This window comes from Ursus arctos, unplaced genomic scaffold (genome assembly GCF_023065955.2).
Source record: "Ursus arctos isolate Adak ecotype North America unplaced genomic scaffold, UrsArc2.0 scaffold_19, whole genome shotgun sequence".
Taxonomy (NCBI): Eukaryota; Metazoa; Chordata; class Mammalia; order Carnivora; family Ursidae; genus Ursus; species Ursus arctos.
In genome coordinates, this window is record NW_026622863.1 from 8,286,500 (window position 1) to 8,301,277 (window position 14,778).

Consider the following 14,778-nt stretch of genomic DNA (forward strand, 5'->3'; position numbering starts at 1 on the left):
TACAGTAAGAGAGACACAAAGGCCGGCAAGCAGGGTCTGTACCAGAAGGTGACAGCTCCCAGAAACCATTCAGCAAGTCACTCTAGGCTAACAGTCACAAATTGTGTTTCCCAACCCCCCCCAAATGGTTATTTCTCTTCCTCTACTGACCCCTCTTGCTCAGTGTTTGAAGTGACCCAGAATCCTCTTCTCCCTAGAATCAAGAGCCTAAGACAAATTCCCAATGAGCAAGGACATATATTTCTAGGGAAATTCTAGATGCAGTAGTCATTCAGCCAAATGCATCATGAAGGAAAAGGTACCGGGAAACGCTGACTGTGATTCAGAAACATCAGAACTACCCACATGAATCAGAGGAGGACTGAGCCTGCTCGCTTCGCTGCCTGTTCTGAAAAGAAAAGCCTGGGATGTGGGGTGCCTGCTGCTCCCTCAGTCCTGTGGCAGGCACCAGGAGGGTTTTTACTGCTCTCGCCCCATTCAGCAGGTGCCTGTCCATTGTAACCGCATTCCTTCCTCGAAGGATGGGCTGCAAGTCCAGCAAAATCCCTGAGTTGGTAATTCTCTGCTTGCCTCCTACACATACCAGCCTGCTCTGTGCCCTAGGAGTGAACACATGGCACCCCTCTCCCGGATGTTCAACTGCCCAGTCACCAATCCTAGGTGTGCAGGGTGGAACAGACACGTGAGGCTTGGGGGGGGGATGGCCAGGGGCCATGTCTGGGTTCTGGCAGTGGCTGCCTCTCTCCCCTGAAGGCCACAGCTCCCAGCCATTTCTCTCCCACTGCTCCAGCTTTGGCTGAGCTCCATTAACTACATTGCCTCTCCTGGACCCTCCATGCCATGAGGCAGTAATGGCTTTGTGTGCTCCTAGTCCCGGAGCCCTCACTATGCTTTACCAGGTCCCCACATCTCGGTAACTAGTCCCCTCATTAGCCGCTCTTCAGTTAAAACACTTTCAATATGCCATGCATGTGTGTCCTGACATCAAAATAGCTCGAACACCCCAGAATCCTAACATGCAGAGCTCTGCAAGTCTTCGAGAGGATATCTTTTCTCACTGTTAAAATGGGAAAACTGCAGACCAGAGAAAGGACTGGCCCCTGGTCAGGCAGTATAATTTATAGGTAAAGCCAACGTGAGAAGTGAACCCACCCCCTCAAAAAATCCCCCCGGCTCATGGCACAGGAGTGACACAGTGGGTTTGCAGTTCTGCTACTTAGCTGTGTGACCTTGCCCAAGTGACCTAGCTTCTCTGAGATGTTCAGAAAGTACGTGTGGGGATTAAATGAAATGATACGCCTAAGCACTTAATGCAATTTATACACATAACTTGTAGCTGTCACTGCCTCTCAAGAGTTTGGTAGTGAGGCCCGACAGTTGCAGGGTGAGAATGACCAGCCTGAGACACCTCCCCTGGCATTAAAATGGGCCACTTAACAAACAACAAATAATGAAGATACATAAACTAGCTGGCTTGCTGCTGTGGAGGAACAGAGACTCTGGGAAGTTTCTGGATCGCCTTTCCTGGATCTGTCAGTGACCGTGAACTCCGTGAGGTTAGGGACCGCTATCCCGGAGGAGCCCAGGTGTCCTTGCTGAAGGACTCTTGCATATGGTGGAGTGATAGAGAGAAGGGTGGGGTGTTGGACCTGGAAGGGAGCGCATATTCAGCAGCCCTCTGCATTCCTGGGCCTTCTAGGAGTAGAGGATACAGTGGGGAATGAGACAAGGCATTGGCCTTGTAAGGCTCGCCTGAGATCCTAATTCTGCATTTTAACAATGAGGAAACTGGGGCCCAGAACAGGGACTGCCTCCCTTCAGTGACCCCCAGCTAGTCAGTCAAGCCGTTGATCTTGAAATGCCATGTCCTGCCATGTTCTGCTTTGGGTTTGGTCTGCAGTCAATGATGGACAGGAGGTACAGGTAACTGGTTCATTTCTTTTTTTTTTTAAAGAGAGAGAGCATGAGCGTGCATGCAGTGCGGAAAGGCAGAGGCAGAGAAAGAAAGAGAACTTTTTTTTTTTTTAAAGATTTATTTGTTTTAGAGAGAGAGGGAGAGCATGAGCAGGAGAGGGAGAGAGAGACAGAATCTCAAACAGACTCCCCGCTGAGTGCAGAGCCTGAAATGGGGCTTGATCCCAGGGCCCTGAGATCACGACCTGAGCCGAAATCAAGAGTCGGACACTCAACCAACTGAGCCACCCAAGTGCCCCTGTTTCAATTAACTTTTGTAGGACACTGTTAGAGAGGTTTGGCAGCTGGTCAGAAAATAATTGCCCCCTAAACATTAGAAGCATCCTGTCCAATCTTATAGTCACCTGTTCTTTCAACACTGAAAGCGTATGAATGCCAAATATCCTTTAGATAGCAAGTGGAGACAAATGAAAATCTTTTAGGCTGTTATGTGAAGAAAGCAAGGCACATAACAGTGCTCTAGGACACTCTGTTCCTAGAAAAACAGTGAGGACACAGCTATATGTTTGCACAGCCATAGAATATTTCTAGAAGCACACATACACATACACAAAACTGTTAACATCGGCTGCCTCTGGGAGACTAGGGTCTGGGGAAGGAGGGAGATGTACTTTTCATTCTGAACTGTGTTTCACCAGGTGCAAATTTTTCTATGAATTACACTTCCAGTTAAAACAGGGAGAATTAGGACAGAAACAAGCAAAAGCAATAAACAGAACAACTCCTCTGAATTTGACTATAAGAGAGAGACCAAGGTGGTGACAGTGACAAGGCTGTTTGGGAATCCCTGGCTGTTGACATGCATTTTGGCCTCTAAAGGGGCTGCTCGTCACAACAGCTGTGCTGGTCTCAGCCCTTCAAGTTTAACAACAAAGTCTATGGTCTCCATTGTTCTCCGAATTCTGTTTATGCCCAGGTGACAAGATGAAGCTGTGCAGCAAAGCACAACATTCTTTTAGACACAGTCCCAGTAAACAGAGCCTTCACTGCCAGGTGGGCGTGCTGGCTCCTCTTTCGGAAGACGCAATTTGGAAATATGTACACGTATACCTAAAAGCCTTCAAAAGTGAGCCCCCATCAACCCCAGCTCTACGAATTTATCACAAGGAGGTAACTCGCGGGGCACCTGGCCGGCTCAGTTGGTGGAACATGAGACTCCTGTCTTGGGGTTGTGGGTTCGAGCCCTGTGTTGGGTTTAGAGATTACTTAAAAATAAAATCTTTATTTTTTTTTTAAGATTTATTTATTTATTTATTTATTTATTTGACAGAGATAGACAGCCAGCGAGAGAGGGAACACAAGCAGGGAGAGTGGGAGAGGAAGAAGCAGGCTCCCAGCAGAGGACCCTGATGCGGGGCTCGATCCCAGAACGCCAGGATCACGCCCTGAGCCAAAGGCAGACGCCTAACGACTGCGCTACCCAGGCGCCCTAAAAATAAAATCTTAAAAAAAAAAAAAAAAAAAAAAAAAGGCAGCAATAACTAGCAAGAACACAAGACCGGTTAAACACACAGGCGCATTCTTATGATGGAATACTGTATAGCCAAAAAGAATAACAGGATTTATATTCACTGATATGCAGAATCACTTGTTAAAAAAACTAGATATAAATGAAACAGCAAATATTAATATGGCACTTGCCGTGTGCCAGGGCTATTCTAAGCACTTTACGTACAGTACTTCATTTTTTATTACGACTTTGAGATGGGTACTTTTATTGTCCCCATTGTGTAGATAAGGGAACCAAGGCAAAGAGCTAAAGTGACTTGCCAAAGTCACATAACTGGTAAGTGGTGGAACAGGGATCAGGACCTAGGCCATGTGGACCCAAAGTTTGTGTTTCTTTATTTTAAAGATTTTACTTATTTATTTGAGAGAGAGAGAGAGAGGTAAAAGAGAGAGCGAGAACACACACGCTCACAAGCTGGGGGGGGCAGAGGGAGAGAATCTCAAGCGGGACTCCACACGGAGTCCAGTGTGGGGCTCAATCCCACAACTCTGGGATCATGACCTGAGCCAAAATCAAGAGTCAGACGCTTAACCGACTTAACCCAGGCACTCCCCAAAGTTTGTGTTCTTAGTGACTGCTTCCCACCCCGTGCAACATGCCATCCACAGCAAAGGAGAAAGGAATTTTAAAGAGAGTCGCTCTGCTAGTAACTGTGCAATTGTAGATTAGTATTTCATTCCCTACATGAATGACATTTGTTAAGTCTCTCTCTTCTTTTTTTTTTTTTTAAGATTTTATTTTTAAGTAATCTCCTCACCCAATATGGGGCTCAAACTCAGACCCAAGATCAAGAGTCACACACTCCACTGACTGAGACAGCCAGGCGCTCCAAGTCAATATATTCTTATTTTGGTGTCAAAAAGTGTATATTCCCTTTGATTCAAGAACTCCATTTCTCAGAATTTATCCTCAGAACAGGATAAAAGAAATGCCAGCTAAGACGCATGAATAAAGATGCATATCACAAGATAACTATAATAACGGAAAATTAGAACCAAACCAAATGTCCAACAAGGGATCGGTGAAGTAAAATGTGCTATCTACATATGGTAAAAGAATAAATATTGACATAGTGAGATGTTTATGCTCTACTGAGGCGTGCAGGGAACAGTAAGCTACATTGGTGAGATACAGCCATAAATGTACAGAGGAGATGTGTGGGAGGAAATGCAGGGAAAAAGCGCCAGCAGCCACCTCGGGGTGTTGAAACTGTGCCTTTTTTATTTGCGATATTTCTGAATCTTCCAACTTTCATGCCTTGCGTGTGTATTACCCCTGTAATAGTAAAAAATGTTATTTTTATAAAACGGTTGTCACTATTACCCTGCTGAAGTATCAGATCTGAGACAACAGAATCCCCAGGGGTTGCAGTGCCTTCGCTGTGACTCTCAGGAGAGATGACGCAGGGTTCTACTCGCAAAAAAAAATAATAATAAATTAAATTAATTTCTACCTAAACAGCCGGCTTCTGCCCGAATGTCAGGAAACAGTCAAGAGGCAGACGATGCTGCGGTGCCTTCCTGAGTACTTTCCACGTCTCCCCCGGTGGCGAGCCAGCCAGCGGCCCCTCTCTGGTCCAACAGTGCTGGGGAGTGCAAAAGGTCGATCAAATAAGGCTGCGCAATTCAAACATTTACTTTTCAAACATCTTCAGAAAGTTTATCATACACAAACAAGCATGAGAGAGAGAAGAGGGTTCAAGTTCAAGCCAATTCATTTGCCCAGCAGCCCCAGGGAACACAAGCATCATATAGTGAGTCGACCATGAAGGGCCGCGGGGGTGGTTCCTCTTGGCGGCCGAAGAGCTTGGCTGGCAGGACAAACTCAGATTTGGTGGCTGGCTACGAAAAATACTGTATACTAAGGATAACCAGAGTCGTCACCAGAAAGAGTAAGATGCCAAGTGAGCATGAGAGTAGTCTGTACTGGGAACATAATTCAAGGAAAACGTCAGTGTGTCCAGAATAGTCCATAAGCGGCTCATGCAATGTATTTCAGCAAACACTCTGATGTACAGCCAAGTGATGCAGAGTTTAAGGATAACTGCAAAATAATATGCGAGCAATGCTTCTCTGGAATCTTATTCGACAGATCTGATTTCTTTTTTTCTTTTGCAAACCATTCGCTCATAGGGAAAGAAAATTACCCTCAGTCCATCTTGAGCAGAGAAATCACGGAATGTTAATTGAACATCTACTATATACAGGACAGGATGCTAGACAACAGCAAACCTCCCAGCTCCTTAGGGCTCATGATCCAATCTAACCTAGAACAGAACTGAAAGGTATCTGGTGTGACCACAAGCTCCTGGGCAAAGATAAAATCACAACACAGTATGTAGTATGCACCTGTTGGGTTCCAGGCACAGAAAGGCAGAGAGCTTGGTCCGTCTCCTGGGGGCTCATAGTCTGCTGCAGAGACAGACAGGTGGACCCTTGATGGCATCAATGAGATAAAGGTTGTCACCAAAGGCATTCCTGGGACAACAGAAACTAGGGAGGAAATGTCACCTCTGGGATGTCTGAGGAGGATTCTGAGAGGATGGATCATCAGGGTGAGTCCAGAAGGGAGAAAGGAATTGAGTGGGTACATTAAATTAGGGTGGAGGGAGTTAGGGTGGAAGCCACAGCACAGGATTCACAGGGACAGAGATGGGAGGTGAATGTGAGCCCGTGTGTGGAGGTCCCTGTAAGCTGGGCATAGGAGTCTGGCTTCAGCTCATGACCTAGTGCTTTACAAAGCTCGCGCCACGCACACACACACACTCTGAGAAAAAAACTTCATGAACAGTTAAACCCCTATCACTCTGGATGTTCTCTTGGCATCAAAGCAAACCAAATAGAAATTCAGGCACTTAAATCACACAACAGGATCAGTTATAAAGTAGTGATCCAGATAATCTAGTGTAAGCTTATATTAAAAATGTCTTGAAGATTATCATGAAAACTAAAACACAAAATCAAAATATCCCCAGAACTCACAGTCATCTTAGTACAATCATAAAGACCCCCCCAGGGGTCTGTGTCCCTAATTTAAAAAACACTCCTATGGGCAATGAAAGATTCTAAGCCTATATCTGGGGTGGGGTCTGGGTTAGATTTCTACCACTTCCCTAACACTGACTCAGTGATACAGAACACTGCCACTGACAGCAGGCAGGAAGGCTGGAGTGAGGGCGCCTGCAGCCCCAGAGGCAACAAGGATAGAGAAGGGAGACTATGTGTCCTGGACATCTTTAATGTTCAAGGCCGGGAACTCCACATGTGGAGACTGCAGAGAGTGGATGCCAGACTCCTGGAATGTGGGGAGCCTGGATGGAGATCTAAGACAGGAGCCTCACCAAAGAAAAGAACTAATAAATCATTAAGAAAAACAAAAAAAACAAAAAAACAACCAATACTTAAACATCCATCAACAGACAAATGGGTAAAGAAAATGCGGTGTATACGTATTGATTTTTTCCTTAAAAAAGGAAATCCTAGGGCACTGGGTAGCTCAGTCAGTTGAGAAACTGACTCTTTTTTTTTTTTTTTTTAAGATTTTATTTATTTATTTGTCAGAGAGAGAGAGAGAAAGAGAGTGGCAGGCAGAGGGAGAAGCAGGCTCCCTGCCGAACAAGGAGCCCGATGTGGGGCTCAATCCCAGGACCCTGGGATCATGACCTGAGCCAAAGGCAGATGCTAAACAGACTGAACCACCCAGGTGTCCCATCTTCAGACCCACTAAGACCTGCACATAAATATGCACAGCTTTTTTTGTCAATCACACCTTAATATAAATACACATATACACACATACATACAAAAACAAAACCAAAAAGTAAAAAGTCCATCAGAAAAAGTGGGATTCAGGGGTGCCTGGGTAGCTCAGTCGGTAAAGTGTCCAACTCTTAATCTCAGCTCAGGTCTTTTTATTTATTTATTTTTAAAGATTTTATTTATTTATTTGGCAGAGAGAGAGAGTACAAGCAGGGGGAGCAGCAGGGAGAGGGAGAAGTAGGCTCCCACTGAGCAGAGAGCTGGACACGGGGCTGATCCCAGGACCCTGGGATCATGACCTGAGCTGAAGGCAAATGCTTAACTGACTGAGCACCCAGGCGCCCCTCGGCTCAGGTCTTGATCTCAGGGTTGTGAATTCAAGCCCTGCACTGGGATCCATGCTGGGCGTGGAGCCTACTAAAAACAAAGAAAAAATAGAAAAAATAGGATTCTACGAAGGGCAGACTGTCCTTCAGACGAGCCCACCCCCCATAGGAAAGACTTCAAGGCGAGTGTGAACTTAAGATGTTAAAGCTTGGAAAACTGAGGCAAGAAAACACCATCCATGGAAACAGGAAAACAGCACCCACGGAACATGCTGGAAATCTAAGGAGCAGGTCCTGCTCTACTTGTCCTCCTGAGTGCTCACAGAGCAGCACAGTGCATTCCACCAGGCACCCAGACAGACTCAAGGAAATCCCAGTGCAGTTTGTCACCACCCTCCCCGGGGACCAGCTTCTAATCCCAGAGAAGCTGCCCCTACTCCTCTGAATGCAGAAATCAGGATGAAGTTTGGCGCCGTGAGACCAGAAGATGGTTCTAGCATGCAGACTTTCTCTCCATTCAGAAAAGCAAACTCTTCAACCGCATTTAAAGGTTGATTACGTTCCTCTGGCTGGATCCTGTATAATAAATATTTCCCTTATGAAACCACCCTCAACTTTTAGTCTATAGACGTCTGCTTTCTCTTTTGCTGGAGATAGCAGGCTTTTTCCACTTGCACTTTCTCACCTGCAACTGAACTTCACTGACCAGCATCCTTCCTTGAGGGCATCCTAACTATGTGCCGCATTTTCCTCCCTTTGGCAGCCCTGGTCAGATCTGAGTCCCAACCACAAGTTCAGAGGTTCATATAGACTGATGGAAAGGGCTTTCCCCACACCAGCCCCCAAAGCTAGATTCCCTAAGACCTATGAAAGGGGTGGAGTTAAGTGTTTAAAGAATTCCAGAGGGTACATGCAGATGGCGGTGAAGGGAAACCAGTTTCCAGCATTTTGATTCTTCTTGTCGTACAGATTTTGTAGTGAGAGAACTCCTCCCCGCTGTTGACAACATAGTTGAGAACCATTAGCAGCCCAGATAGTTGGCTTGTAAGGAAAACACATGATGTTTTATGGTTGAAGGAAAGAAATAGAGAAGACTCTAACAGGAGAGATCCCTTCTGAAAAGCCAATGGTTGTGAATAAAATGGACGCAACCAAGGTGGGGATGAGCAGAATTGCTCACATATTCACTGGGGTTTAGGGACTATCTCACATAAACAGGTAGATTCATTATTGCCCAATTACTAACTCTTTGTATAGGAAAAAAATGTAACAATTCTAGCTCACCTCCCTTATGACTACAGCATGCATAACTCACATCCACCCCGTGCTAGACAGAAATCTAAGATGACCCCCAAGATTCCTGCCCCCTGGTATACATGCCTTGCATAAATCCCTCTCTTTGGGTGTAGGTGGAACCAGTTAATATTATGGAAGATCACTGAGTTCACCAAATGGGAGATTACCTGAGGTGGGTGGGCCTGACCTAATCAGCCAAGCACATTAAAAGGAACCCTCAGGGGTGCCTGGGTGGCTCAGTCCATTAAGCATCTGCCTTCAGCTCGGGTCAGGATCTCAGGGTTCTAAGATTGAGTCCCCCACCCCCCTTCCCATGGACCTGGCCACCAAAGAGTTTCACTCAAATCACCACCCATTAGCGTGTTAATCTACTACCACGCTCTGGTCTCTAACTGCACAAAACCCCTGATGGACCCCCAAGTTTAGGTAGGGATGGCATGGCCCCAATCAGTACAAGGCAGCTACTGAAGACTAGACCTCCACTCAAATGCCAAAGATTTGTCATTGTCCATCTGTCAGGGTGGATGCAGAGGCCACTGGCTTGAGCAATGGAAGCCTGAGTAAGGCAAAAGGGCCCACAGTGAACACTGGGTTGAATGCAAACAGGCCCATCAGGGACCCACCTCAAAATACCCATAAGCCCTAGCTGACTAAGAGGCTACTTACAACTAGGCACAGGTACCAAAAAAGGAAAATTCTATACGTTCCCATACTTCCTCACCTTCCCCCACAAGTACCTCTTAGGAAAGTCTCTCCTTTGCTGTCCTGCCCTCTGCTCCACTGCAGTGTATTCGATAAAATAAAATAAATATCCCCTTAAAATAAAATCTCCTTAACGTAAAATAAAACAGGTGGAGCCTCAGAAGCCTCAGAGCTTCCTGGTGGCCTGAAGAAAGCAAAAAGCCATGTTCTCTGAGGAGGGGCCACATGGCAAGGGATTCCTAAGAATCCCCAGGAGCTAAGAAGGGTCTCCAGCTGGCTGCCTCTAGCTAACAACCAGTAAGAAAATGGGGCCCTCAGTCATACAATCACAAGGTAATTAATTCTGTCAACAACCAGCGAGCTTGAGGGGCGCCTGCGTGGCTCAGTCGGTTAAGCATCTGCCTTTGGCTCAGACCATGACCCCAGGGTCCTGGGATCGAGCCCAGTGTTGGGCTCTCTGCTCAGTGGGGAACCTACTTCTCCCTCTCCCTCTGCCCCTCCACCCTTGTGCTCTTTTTCTCACTCTGGTCTCTCTATCAAATAAATAAAATCTTAAAAAAAAAAAAAAAAAAAGAGGCTGACTCTTTGATTTCAGCTCAGGTCATGATCTCAGGGTTGTGGGACTGAACCCCACGTCGGGCTCCTCCCTCAGTGGGGAGTCTGCTCGAGATTCTCTCTCTCCCTCTTCCTCTGCCCCTACACCCCTCCACTCTCTCAAATAAATACATCTTTAAAAAACAAAGAAAAAACAAAAATAAGAAACAACCAGTGAACTTGGAAGAGGACCCTGAGGCTCAGATGAGATCCAACTTGACCCATCCGTTCTTCAGTCTGGTGACAGGACCCAGCTAACCTGTACCCAGACTCCTGACCCATGGACACTGAAAGACAATAAATGTGAATTATTTCAAGCTGCTAAGTTGGTGGTAATTCGTTACACAGCAAGAGGAAACTAATATACCCGTATATCAAGAGACCCTGAAAAATCCGGGCAAAGCCTTCAGCTAGGTTCTTGTCTTGGCTCACACAAAAGCTCAGACAGACCTGCTTTGTTCCCAAGGGATTTAAAATAAAAATCACAGACCAAAGTGGAAAATAAAAATATATTTAGCAGACTGGAAAAAAAAATAGCATTAGAAGTTTCAATCTAGTAAACGTTTTTTAATCCAAAATCCAATGGGGATAAATCAGCATCTATCATTATACCCCAAATTTCTCCTACTGTAATGCCAGAAAGTATACCTCATTGCACCTTCTTTCCAAATGTTTTCCTATCCTTCTAAATTACAGCCTGAAGATAAGCATAAGTGTCTGCCAAAGTGATATACTTTTATTTGTAAGATTCACAACATGAGTTTTCTTTACAATCCTAACAGAAGAAACCTACTTTTGTCATTTCCTAATGGGAATATTTTAAACTATCCCTAAAACTTGTTGCTTAAGTAACACAAGATTAGAAATGGTGTAAACTATCCACTTAAGTAAATTAAGGCAAATTTATACTCCAGAACGATATGTCACCATTAAAAAGAGGCAGTAATACATCTGATTTTACAATCATTTTCAAGATATAATGGAAAGGGGCGCCTGGGTGGCTCAGTCGTTAAGCATCTACCTTCGGCTCAGGGCGTGATCCTGGCGTTCTGGGATCGAGCCCCACATCGGGCTCCTCCGCTGGGAGCCTGCTTCTTCCTCTCCCACTCCCCCTGCTTGTGTTCCCTCTCTAGCTGCCTGTCTCTCTCTCTGTCAAATAAATAAATAAAATCTTTAAAAAAAAAAAAGATATAATGGAAAACCCAAATAGGTAAGACAATGTTTACAGGATGTTACCATTTGAGTGTAAGTCTGCATAGACTTGCTTACATGTGGATAAATATCTATATAAGTATCTGTGAGAACCTGATACTAAATTAAGAAACCGAAGTGGGAGCACTATTTTTTACTGTTTACTTTCTGTTTCTTTTGAACGTTGCATTGTGTGTATCATCTATTTTTTAAAATACCGATTTTTTTAAAAAGAATAAAACAAGTTCAGAAAAATCTGTGCTTTTAAGAAATATACAGACTGTCTTCAAAACCTTAACACAAGTTACTGTTCTAATCTTGCTCTATTAAATTATTTACGTCACTATAAGAAAATGAAGTCTTTCCCCTGTAGATGCTAGTGATTCATCTAACAACTCTGATGTCTCCAGAAAGTTTATGTATATTTACGTGCAAGGGAGGGCTCAGGCGCCCCTACGGAAGTCTCGGGAAGATGGGATGAGGGCCTGGTGACTAACACCGGCAGCACCTGAATGCCGGCTGACTCACAGGACAGGACACAAGGGCTCCAGACAGATGAGTTTCTCCACCTCCTACAACGTGGTATGTGGCCACTGACTAGGGCTTCCCCTTGCCCCGTGTCACCCACTTGGTAGGGCACGATACTAAATGTCAATAAGCACGCCAAAACTCCCAGCCAGCTGTAAGCCTTCACGCTAGGTAGCACAAGACTTACGAGTTCATATCATCTAAGGAGATGCTAAGGAGATGTTGAGACGAAGGAAAAAAAAGTTTCTTTTTAAAGCTGTGGAAGGAAAAACCATGCACAGGGGACACAGCATTGGAGAGGCACGAGGAATGACGGCCACATTAACAACAGCTGCAGATATGGGAGCAATACTTCTACAAACCAGGAAACACCAAAGATTCCTGGCACATGCCAGAAGGTAGAAGAATCAAGAAAGGATTCTCCCCTCAAAAAGAAAATTTAAAAAAAGAAAAAGAAAAAAGAAAAAAAAGAAAGGATTCTCCCTCCTATGTTTTAGAAGGAAGCATGGCTCAGCTTGATTATAGACCTCTAGCCTCCAGAACTGTGGGACAATTTCTGTTATCTTAAGCCACCCAGCGTGTGGCACTTTGTTACTACTAAACAGCAGCCCTCCGAAACAAATACACTGACACAGAAGCCTTTGTGAGTCTTCACTAGCCCATTCCCTAAATATAAATACTGAAAAAGAAAAAGGTGCTCAATATCATTAGTCATCAAAGAACTGCAAACTAAAACAGTAATGACATACATTTCATACTCATCCGAAAGACACAACACTCAGAGTGAGGGAAGGTGTGGAACAACGAGTTCTCAGGCCCTACCAGTGGCCACATAAAATCGTAGCGCCCCTTCGACAATTCTTACTAAACTAAATATACATCTACCCTATGGCCCGGCAATTCCACTCCTAAGTACTTACCCAAGAGAAACGAAAATCTATGTCTACAAAAGGACTTCTACAAGCAATCTTATAGCCAAATACTGGAAACAACCTAAAAGTCATCATCAGGGGAATGGACAGTCTGTGGCATATCCATACAATGACCTCCTGCTCAGCAACAAAAGGGAACAATTTATGGGCTCATGCAACAGTAAGGGTGAACTTCTACAGCATTCTATTAAGCAAAAGAAGATAGTTTCAATAAAATAAAGACAGCCAGATTTTGCTTTTTTAAAATAAACATACGTTAAAGATTTTATTTAAATCACTATTAAAGAGGAAACCAGTAAGGTGTTGCAACCAGTTAAAAGAACAATCCAAACGAAGCCACATTTTTATTTCTTTAATTTTTATAGAGAGAGAGCACGCACGTGAGCACGCACGTGTGCACGCACGCGAGCAGGAAGTGGACAGAGGGAGAGAGAGAGCATCTCAAGCAGACTCCGAGCTGAGCATAGAGCCTGATGTGTGGCTTGATCCCATGACCCTGAGATCGAGACCTGAGCCGAAATCAAGAGTTGGACGCTTAACCAACTGGTGCCCCTTAAGATTTTATTTTTTAAGTAATCTCTCCACCCAACATGGGGCTCAAACTCACAACCCTGAGATCAAGAGTCAGGAACTCCACTCACTGAGCCAGCCAGTTGCCTCTACAGTCACGCTTTTAAATCAGAAGTATTGAAATGAATGTATAAATCAAAGCAAAACTAGATCCTTCTACACTGGAGAAGGGAAGTCGATAAAACCTCCACTGGAAATAGTTTACTTGAATATCTGTAAAAAGTATTTCTAGTTTATTTTTTGTTGTTGAGGTATAATTGACATACAACATTATATTTGTTTCAGGTGTACAACACAATTCAGTATTTGTATACTGATCATTGCGAAATGATAAGTCTACGTGATTCCGTTTACATAAACTAAAAGAACAGACAAAACTGGGATGACAGAAGTCAGAAGGGGCTGGGGAAAGACAAGGGAATGCCTGGAATGTTCTAAAGTGATGGGCATGTTTATACCTTGTTTTGGGTGCTGGTTACCTGGGTCTGTACAATTTTTAAAACTCAGTAAACTTATATTTAAGATGTTGTACTTCAGTTAAAAGGGAAGGTCTACTATAATAATTGAATCAGGCAAGAATCATCAATGGACACTAACACAATAAGGTAAAAGTTGTTGGGGGAACAGGACATTTGCTTGATGCCAAAGCATCATGCTTCAAGGGAAAAACCTACCTGCTCCATGGTAATTACCAGCTCACCCAAGGAACCAGGCACAGCAGCACTACCAGCAGGACAACTGTTCTGTGTCTTTCTATACAATGCAATAGTAATTAGCACCACCTATGAAATATCCTTGCCAAAATGTAGGACTTAAATCTAGTCAAGCCTCTAGTCCAAACTTCCAGGATACAGAAAATACAAGGAACAGAAGAACAGTCAAGTGACACCATGAAGAAAATCAGACAAATCCAGAATGCAGGATATTCTACAAGACAAGTGTTTTGGACTCACAGTCAGTATTACTGGGGGGTGGGGTGGGGGAGGTCTAAGAACAGACTGCTCTAGATTAAAAGAAACTAAACACACATAAAAACCAAACGTGGCGGGGGGGGGCGTCTGGGTGGCTCAGTTGGTTGAGCGTCTGCCTTCGGCTCTGGTCATGATCCCAGGGTCCTGGGATCAGGCCTAATGTCCAGCTCCCTGTTTGGTGGGGAGCCTGCTGCTCCCTCTCCCTCTGCAGCTCCCCCTGATTGTGCTCACTCTCTCTGTCAAATAAATAAATAAAATCTTTTAAAAAAAGAAAAAGAAACACAAAAAAACCCCAAAAGTGGGCATCTGGCTGGCTCGTGTGAGCAGAGCAGGGTCTTGATCTCAGGATCATGAGTTCAAGCCTCACGTTGGGTGTTGAGCCTACCTAATTAATAAAAATGGGGGTATATTATTTAAAAACAAAAA